Source organism: Palaemon carinicauda, chromosome 3, assembly GCF_036898095.1.
Source record: "Palaemon carinicauda isolate YSFRI2023 chromosome 3, ASM3689809v2, whole genome shotgun sequence".
NCBI lineage: Eukaryota > Metazoa > Arthropoda > Malacostraca > Decapoda > Palaemonidae > Palaemon > Palaemon carinicauda.
This window is the reverse complement of record NC_090727.1, coordinates 32,531,371-32,542,267: the sequence shown is the minus strand read 5'-3', so window position 1 is coordinate 32,542,267 and position 10,897 is coordinate 32,531,371.

The window sequence follows — 10,897 nt, the reverse complement described above, 5'->3', positions numbered from 1 at the left end:
TTTAATTCATGCATACTACTGTTGCGGCAGTACTGCTACAGTAGTATTACTACGCCAGCACTGATACCCCACCCACATCTATGTATTGTTCCGCCATTCATAAAGTCTTTGTCATGTTTTTTCACTGTGTAATAAGCCATGGCCTCCTCAGAAATTAAGTTTAACATTAGATGATAGGTTATTTCATTAAGCTGACAAATTATGGCAACTGGGTATGTTATTGCCGACGTTGAAGCTAAAGATAAAGTATGGTATCATTCCTTCATTGCATTATCATCTTTACTACTATTTGTTTTGCTACATGTAGTAAATATTTTAAAGGATAAACGAATTATGTTCACTTTACTTCTATAGATTCCCATTAGATGTACAAATAAAACTCCTAAAACTATTCATGATTTATTTACAAAATGCAGTCATGCCCAAAACATAGCCAGCACGTTCGTACGGCCTAAGAAGAAGAAAAAAAATTATATCGGATGATCCGTTGGTCTGATGGAGATTTTAGCACAAAAATCTTATTTTAACAAAAAAAGTTATATAAAGACTGTTTACATACAATCTCTCTCTCTCTCTCTCTCTCTCTCTCTCTCTCTCTCTCTCTCTCTCTCTCTCTCTCTCTCTCTCTTGGTGGCATAGTGAATAGTTAATGGAAATGTTCAAAAGCCTGAATGACATTACAAGTATTATAATCATGTTACGCTAAATACAAATCAGACCATAAACATTGGATTTAAACTAGAAACTGAATAATTACCTATTCAGGCTATAATAGATATGGCCAAGGGCTTTCTCATGACTGTATAAAGTTGCAAGTCGTAAGACAAATGCAGGTTTGCAATCACGGGGGCAATTCCAAATCCTGTTAGCCATTCTTGACTGTTATGGGTTTCAGAGCAGATGGAAGAAGGTGAATGGGTGTCTGGTGGATGGGCGGGGCAAAATTTTGTCCAAAGGTGTTTACATTGCTTACGTAATGAATGTTTTCGACTCTTGGCTCGGTATCACTGGCCATGGCGTCGGCTGGATCATTTTTACTCTATAAAAATTAAAACCATCGGGTTTAGGTTATTGATAATGCTGACAAAATTTGTGTGTGGTTGTAAAATATACATATGTCAACTTTCAGCTACACCCGATGCTTTGATAAGGAGCAAAGTCCAAAAAACCGTGTTACAGAGGCCCTGAATCTCATAGTAGAGTAGCTAATGTATTAAGCTCGTTTTATTGTGTTTGTTGATATTGTTGTTGCCCTTGATTAAATTGCCACAAGCCTTTGCTCCTTGAACATCACAGAGGAGATTCATTTATTTTCAGTGTGTATCGTAATTGTTTTTTTTGTGTGTGTGTGTTAGCATCCAAGAAGGGTAATTGCCAAGATTGCTCACTACATTCAACTGCTCTAAAACTCGTTAGTTGACCAATGAGGAATTTAGTTTTTTTTATTTAATTCTATATTGAAGTAATTTTCTCGGTGGGAATGAAGCAGATTAGTAGGCTACTCTGTTTATCGCATAATCTTTTTAGGAAATTAAAAACCTAAATGATCTTTAGAAATTACTGACTTGAGTTTATGTGAAAAATTAGCCTATCTCGATGTAACTATTCAGTGAAAGTTTTTATTTTACAAATTGATTCACTTATTTGATAGATAAGGTGATATAATACTTGTGTTTATTTATCGGCTTACATTTGTATTAATTTCTAGACAATCAAAGGCGTTCATTATTGGTCATTTTTTACTACGATATTGTGATTTATTCCAACATCTCAACCAAGTCATGAAATATCTTTTTATATATTTCTACGTTTCTTATTCAGGCGGGAAAAAGTGCTAAAAAATATTTTGTAAATGGATAATTTGCGACATTGGCATCCAATCTTTTTTTTTTTAACAAGGCTAAACTAAAACATTTTTCGAATAAGTAAATGTGCAATATTTCTCCAAGTGCCTTTTTGTAAGAGGTTAATATTATTAAATTGTCGTTGTGTACAATATACAGCAAAACTCATATTACCTGAACTCCGTGATTTCCATTCGAAAGTCACTAACTGGCAACTGTTACATTCCTTTAATTTCTAATGAGACTAGGTTCCCTGGACGAAGTATTTTGAAACTTCGCTTTAATAAAAGATACAGTTCATAAGTATGGTTTTAGAGAATTGATGTTATGTTTTTTTTATCAAAATATCAGCTAGATCATTATGGAAAAAATGTATGTGGACATCCGTGAATATTTTAACTACTATTTGTAGAATGCATATGAAGCTTCAGGTTTTCATTTCCTCTTTCAACTTAAAACGACCATTCCTAGTCTTTTAAGTCCAGCTTTAAACTTTATATCTTTTATTGGTTAAATAAAGATAGATCTGGATGACTTCATGGGCTGAGGTCAACCATTTTTCAGTTCAATATACGAACTCTCGACCTATTTGCTTTTCACCGGTTGTCGGCCAATAGATTATATTGTATAGATTAGAAACTTGGGCTTTTAAGATGAAAAGATGAAGCAAAGCTTGAGAGAACAGAGATGAGAATGCTAATGTGGATTATGAGAAAATGCTGAAATAAGAAGAATAGCTGGTGTACTAAAGATTACAGAGATGATGAGTGTCACAACTGAGATAGGGTGGGCACGTGTTAGGGATGGATGGTGGGGAGGGCTTGGGAGGAACCTGTAAGGGGAAGAGATCAAGAGGGAGAGGCAGAGTAGTAGATGGCGAGAAAAGGTGAAAGATGATATGGAGAGAAGAGGCTTGGTGGAAGAGGATGCCTTTAATACTCGTAGAAAGCATTGAGGAGGGCGCATCAGGCAACCGACGTCTTAATGTATGAATAACGGAGGGAAAGTGAAGAGAATATATTGCGTTTAAATGCATAGAAGACCGATATGTGAAAATAAGAAAATGTAGGTATTATGTTTTCTCCATTCCCTATTTTTATCAACACAAACAGAGAGAGAGAGAGAGAGAGAGAGAGAGAGAGAGAGAGAGAGGAGAGAGAGAGAGAGAGAGAGAGAGAGAGGGGGGGAAATGTTGAAGTGAATAGATGTGGGCCAGTAACTAATTTCCCAAGGGTTCCCCTCTGGAGAGTAGATTGGAACCTCCGATTTTTTAGAGGAATGTGGTGGGATCTTACGAAAATATGTTTTTATTTTCCAATTTGGTTTCCTTTTCAGTTTCGCCTGTGTGAAAAGGGGTATTTCATCGTGTGGTAAGATCATTACAATATGTATTAGGCTGTATATGTGTGTACCTGGATATCGGTATTAGCGCGCAAGTGTGTTCGTATGAAAATACGTCCACTTCTACATTTTTTCCTGCTAGATAATATTTGTCTGACACCAAAAATAAAAGTACAATTTCTATGGCCGTTCTATTTTTCTGCTGGGGAGGCCCTTTCGTGTTTCAGTGGCATTTTTTTCCTCCTGTGTAGTGTTTTATGACAATGGTTTGATAATGTTTTGTCGAACAGGAAATGCTCGGTGAAATTCATTGGGGCATTTCTTTCTTGATATTGGGTAACACATAAAATGTTAACCACTTTGCCCTCAAGGTAAATGATGAATGCCCCTTGTTAAAAGATGTAATTCTACAGTAAAGATTCTTTAAATGTTAACGATACGTACAATGTTAATGAGCTCTCTTATAGAATATCTAAATGAGAGTCCACATGCCATTTCTCTGCTTTCATTCCAAAAGAAAATTATCTCTCTCTCTCTCTCTCTCTCTCTCTCTCTCTCTCTCTCTCTCTCTCTCTCTCTCTCTCTCTCTCTCTCTCTCTCTCAAGTAATGAAGCAGTATGAGTGGGAAAAGCGTATTCATGAATAGTTTCACTATTAATAGAATATTTCAAGAGAACAAATAGTGGCATTGACATCGTCGTAACATGGATGATGATGCGTTCCTAGTGACGGACATAAATCCCAGATGATAACTGAAAAGGTAAGATATAGAGATTGCTAAATCTTGTCTATCGCTTTTAGGTGGGAAGTTAATCTTGTACTGTTTGTAGATAAGTATTTTCATCAGTACACTAACGACAGGTTAATGTTGGCTTAGTTTTCCTATGCGTACAACATTGCTCTGTCTTATTCAGGATGCATAGTCTTTCTAATTCCCCCTCCTCCTCGGTAGGATCAAAGGAACTTCGTTACCTTACCTCGATTCTAGATGTGTCTCTCCACCGCAATGGGGATTTTAGTGCGATTTCTACCAGTAATACCTTTTGCTGTTTCCAAGCACGTAAGGAGAGAGAATTACCTCTCGGCCGGACTTGTAATATTTGGAGGGCCATCTCCTCTTATATCCTTTATTACATGGAAACTGACATTCCATTCCTGCTTCTGTGCCCCTTGAATTAATCTCTTAAGAGATAAGTCTGGCGCCTCCTTCATTGTCAAGCAAGCTCTCTCTTCTTGCCCTTCACTTTCCCTGGAAGCCACGGCTCCTGGAGTAGCAAGGCACATTGGGTTATCCGTTTCATAAGCCTTTTTCACGAAAAGAAAATTCAGAGAGACGTGTTTTCTGCCATAATTTGTTCTTTGGTTTATAATAACTTGAAAGTTGAAACTTTACTTTTCAAATATATAAAATATCCTGAACAGTTCTTGTTTTAGATAACATTATGATGTGAAGTTAACTAATTAGGGTAGTTTTCTATCCGAAAAGTTACATATGACAGCAGATCTGATTATATGGAATCAGACTCCTAATTATCTGACTCATAGATAATAAGAATTCAATATTAATGTCTTGAAAAACAGAATAATTGTAATAACTAACTTTTTTTTTCTTTACGGAATCCATTGGAAAACAAAAGTGAATTTAATAATGATAAAAAAAGCACCTTCAATATCTTTCCTAAAGTAAAGAAAGAAAAATGAAGGTCCTCAAGCAATGCCTAGCAAAGGTCCACAATTTACAATGTAATAAATAGCTATGATTGTCCAGCATAACTGTCTTTGATCATTCATAAGTATTGTCTATCCATTGTGTTATTTTAGTTTATCGGTTCGACGAAAACTTTCGAATGTTTGTTTCTCTCTCTTTAGTGACCTTGTATAAATTGAAAGGAATTTTGATATTTTAGTTTTTGTATTACTTTTGTAGAAAGAAATGTATGGCTATAAATGTTTTTTTGGCGATGTTCATAAGGTTTATATACTCACTCTGTGTTATGTTATCGTTTGGTTATGAAAATTTTCATTGCGTAATGCCGTTCACGGGAAAAAATAAATGCTTTCAATGTTAGTCGTTATCGTAAATTATTAATGTAATTAAATTAAAATTATGTTTTCTCCTTCGGTCGTTTTCTTTAGGAAGATATTAAGAATTGTCTTATGAATACATTTTTATTTTCTTTACAAGGAGAGACAAGGGAGTATATATGAAAGTATAATATTTTACTTTTGGAGTTTGGAATCTTAATTCTAGTTTATACTTCTGTAATTCCACGAAAACATGTAATCAAGGAATTGGTGCAAAATTATATAGCCAAAATCAATATGATTTTAGTTTATTGTAGGGAAGATTTTTTTCTTAATTCTTCATGTTCCCTTTCTTAGCAGAGAAGGTGATACAGATAAAGATATGATAGAGTAATTTGTAAGAATTTTCATTTCATAATTTGTAAAGAAATTTGGCTCTTGATTCAGTTATTTGCTAGTGGTACGTTTACTCACAATGGCTTTCCAGATGAACTAAAGAAACTTTCTCAACCATTGTAATTTCTAGGTTTTTTTAATTTTTTATATAAATTTTTCTATATCATAAACCAATCTATTAAATTAAAAGAAACTTGGCTCTACAAATACTTTGAATTGAATATTTCGAATATTTAATGTTCAGTCATTATTCCAAGGGTGGCTATAGTACATTAGACCGTCAAGCAGGTAGAATTCTATGATAAAGATTTGAAAAACAAAAAGTCTTAGAGTGAGGAAGGTATGGAAAAAGAAAATAGATATTATCAGTATCACTACCATATGTAAAGAGACAGGCAGACTATAACTGTATATGCGAGACATTGCTGCCTTTATAACCTATCGTGAAATGAGTGAATCCCCAATACAAACTTCCATTGGCATTGCAATCATGGCTTTCATTCAGATGTGCTCATGTGTCCAAACAAAAGAGCCATTAATGTTCAGAACAAACAGGATGTGTTTTAGCATCAGTTTGGACATAACACCGCGGACGCTTTTGCGAAGTTTTGTGATCTTGAATTGGAGTCCAGCATTAAGACAAACGACACAGATTTAGGGACATCTGGTAATGCTACTTGTTTGACTGGATTTCCCTTGTTTTCCATTTTGGCGGGATTCATTCCTTTTCTCTCGGATATATGTATATATATATATATATATATATATATATATATATATATATATATATATATATATATACATATACATACACACACACACACACTCACGCATACAATATATAGTGTTTATATATTTATATGGATATATATATATATATATATATATATATATATATATATATATATATATATATATATATATATACAGTATATATATACTGTATATATATGTATATATATATATATATATATATATATATATATATATATATATATATATATACACATACAATATATGGTGTGTGTATATATGTACATGTATATACATATATATATATATATGTGTGTGTGTGTGTGTGTGTGTGTGTGTGTTATATGTGTGTGTGCGTGCGTGTGTGATTTATTGACTTGATTATTTCTTACAAGGACAGATTGGTACAGTATATGAACTTATGTTCACTGACATTCTTTCATTAGGGCCATTCCGTATTAAAGTTGAATGATCTGTTGGTATCCAATCTTTTATTATTATTATTATTATTATTATTATTATTACTGGCCAAGCTACACCCTAGTTGGAAAAGCAAGATGCTTTAAGCCTAAGGGCTCCAATAGGGAAAAATAGCCCAGTGAGGAAAGGAAATAAGGAAATAAATAAATGATGAGAACAAATTAACAATAAATCATTCTAAAATCAGTAACAACGTCAAAACAGATATTTCATATATAAACTATAAAAAGACTCATGTCAGCCTGTTCAACAAAAACATTTGCCGCAACTTTGAACTTTTGAAGTTCTACTGATTCAACCACCCGATTAGGAAGATCATTCCACAACTTGGTCACAGCTGGAATAAAACTTCTAAAATACTGTGCAGTATTGAGCCCCATGATGGAGAAGGCCTGGCTATTAGAATTAACTGCCTGCCTAGTATTACGAACAGGATAGAATTGTCCAGGAAGATCTGAATGTAATGGATGGTCAGAGAAATGAAAAATCTTATGCAACATGCATAATGAACTAATTGAACTACGGTGCCAAAGATTAATATCTAGATCAGGAATAAGAAATTTAATAGACCGTAAGTTTCTGTCCAACAAATTAAGAAGAGAATCAGCACCTGAAAACCAGACAGAAGAACAATACTCAAAACAAGGTAGAATGAAAGAATTAAAACACTTCTCAGAATAGATTGATCACCGAAAATCTTGAAAGACTTTCTCAATAAGCCATTTTTTTGTGCAATGGAAGAAGACACAGACCTAATGTGTTTCTCAAAAGTAAATTTGCTGTCGAGAATCACACCTAAAATTTTAAAAGAGCCATACAAAGTTATTATTATTATTATTATTATTATTATTATTATTATTATTATTATTATTATTATTATTATTATTATTATTATTATTAAATGCTAAGTTAAAGAAACATTATTGATACTGAGATCCGGATGTTGAGGAGCCACTGTTCTTGACCTACTTATGATCATACTTTGAGTTATGTTAGGATTCAACTTCATACCCCATAATTTGCACCATGCACTAATTCTAGCTAGATCTCTATTAAGGGATTCAGTAACCCCAGATCTACATTCAGGGGATGGAATTGATGCAAAGAGAGTAGCATCATCTGCATACGCAACAAGCTTATTTTCTAGGTCAAACCACATGTCATATGTATATAGTATGAAATGTAATGGGCCAAGAACACTGCCCTGTGGACCACTAGACATCACATTCCTATACTCACTATGGTGCCCATCAACAACTCTTTGAGATCTATTACTTAAAAAATCAATACTACTCTGTATAGTATTCCTGTTTTAATAAACCCAAACATAATGCTCATTCAGGATTCTGTTGACTGTTCCTAAAACAATATATTCATCAGTTAATCAATCCCTTCCTTTCTCACAACACAATCTCAGATATCGATGGATTAGCTTCAAATTGTAGGATATGTTTTTTTGCCCTTTAATTGTTCAGTATTGTGGTTAGTTTATCAAAGTGTAGGTTTAATGGAAAGGAGATAAATAGTATTTTAACATATTGGGTTTTTATTTATTAGTATGTTAATTTTGTTTTTTATCAACTTTGCTTTGTATTTTATATTACAGGAATTAAGAATATTTCATGTACATGGTTATTGATAGTTATAACTTCGAAATTGTAAGATATCGTGATTTTTCAGTAATACCACATGGCATAAAGTATGATGACTATAGAATCATTAATAGATATTTTAATCCTCCTTAAAAATCCTCAGAAATAAACTTTCTTTACAAAATAAAGGGAATTTGGTCGGACAAAGATAATGGGAATTCGGTGGCATCAGATGTTTCCCCTCCCAGATAGCCACAAACACGCGTTGTGTATATGCAAGGGATTTATCCTATTTGAAGTCCCTTTAAGTGTTTGCATATGGCCTGAGTATTTCCTAACCAATATTTTTAGGACCGGTAGACTCCCCCTCAAAAAGTCAACTCTATTTAGTTATCAATTGATGATTTTGAGCAGGAGGAGGACATGGAAGAAACATAGACGACCATGGAAAGAGCGGGATGGGAGGTGAAGGAAGAGGGAAAAACTTTAGAAATGACAGGGATAGAAGGAAGAAAAATAGGAGTGGGAGGAAAGGGCATGATAAATTATGAGGGGGTATAGTAGTTGAAAGAAAATAATTAGGAGAGAAGGAGGAAGAGTTTGGGAAGATGAATAATAATAGGAAGATTGGGAGGTATTATAGAAAGAGAGGAAAGCCAAAAAAAAAAGTAAGGGGAGGAAGAGCCATAGATAGAAAGGTTAGAAGGACAATAATTATTAGGAAAAGGGAGGATAAAGAGCAGGAAAAATAACACAGATATAAGAAGAAAAAAAACAGAAAATAAGAAATAGGGAGAATGAGCTGGAATGGAAAGTAACAGCAGTAATCAAATGAAAATGAGATATTGGTGAGAGAATCAGAAGAGGTATAAAGAAGAATAGGAAGAGGAGACAGAGGAGAAAAATGTTCGAATACGTAGCATCCCTTGTATTGATGGAGATGAATCGTCTTCTCCAGAGAATGCGATTCCATCTGTTCAGTGGTTTGGTGCTGATTGGGAAGACTCGATTGTCATGTTGGTTTCCTTATCTCCTTCGCCGTCTCTGTCTCTATCTTTTGCTTTCAGGTCTTAGTGCGAATAATGTTAAGATTTAGATTTTTTCTTGTATCTAGCTTATTAACTTGTTTCATTCGAGTTTCCATAATTTAGGCTAAATGATTAGTGGGTTGCTTTTATCTTTTATTTGCATATCTCTCTGTATGCATTATACACACACACACACACACACACACACACACACACGCACGCACGCACGCACGCACGCACGCACACACACACACACACACACACACATATATATATATATATATATATATATATATATATATATATATATATATATATATATATGCATATGTATATTCTAGGTCACGAAGATTGAAACGGAACAAAATTAAATTTTCCTGAATTTGGTTGTCTTGACCTCTTCGCCATCCAACAACTATTACTTCCTGGGCTGATAGAATTATATGAATAAACATGAGAAAATATACAAAGATAGATTATTCAAAGGGTGTAAAGTAACTATGCCTCCCTCCCTCGTGAAGGGACGTATCGCTTGTTTTCTTTAAAGAAAAAGTTAACCTTATTTCTATTTAAATGCCATGCATAGGCTACTCCCCCAGGAATGAACCTCGGATCTCGGAAACTGGAATCGAAAACACTAAGTTCCTCGGTTACACCAGGTATTGAGGGTAAATTGACAACGACCGTGTATTTTTTGTTATATTTTTACCCCCGCCAACGAAGTAAGAAGGAAGTTATGTTTTACCCCCTGCTTGTATCCCTGTGTGTTTAATTGGTTGTGAACAGCTTCCTGGCAACAATATCAATCGTCGAGTAATGGATTAACCATTATGTAAAAAGCTGAAAATGATTAAATTTGGGAAGGTCAATGTCAAATGTGGGGGTCAGGATCAAGCAAAATGTCCAATTCACGTAGTCAGCCATAAGTTTGGTCATCGTTGTCACAGAAACTTCAAACTTAGTTCATATTTGAATGAATGAAAACCCACGCCAATCAATACATGCTAAGGTCGAAGGTTAAGGTCAAGGTCGAGAAATAAGCTGTCGTGGCGGATGTTTACACTACTGCGTGCCCCTCTAGTATTGATTGTTTTTATTGTGACTTTTAATATATAATTACATGCATATAAGTATTTGAGTCTGTACAAATAATTTTAGACGGCTACTGTTACTCACAAACAGGTTGCATTAGCACCTTAACCATTTAGAATTCCAAGAAAGGAAGCGAGCCTAGAAGTCACCAGCAACTGGAAGTATCAAATAGCTTCATTCTCATTCAGCAACAGTGCACCGGCCCCCCCCCCCCTAATCCCTTCCATCCTCCCAATATATCAGTCTTGGGTAAGAGAAATCTAAAACACATTCTCAGCCTTTCGCTGTGATCAGCAGAGAGGAAATAATCGTCTACATTGGAGGTGAATAACACATGATTTCAGAT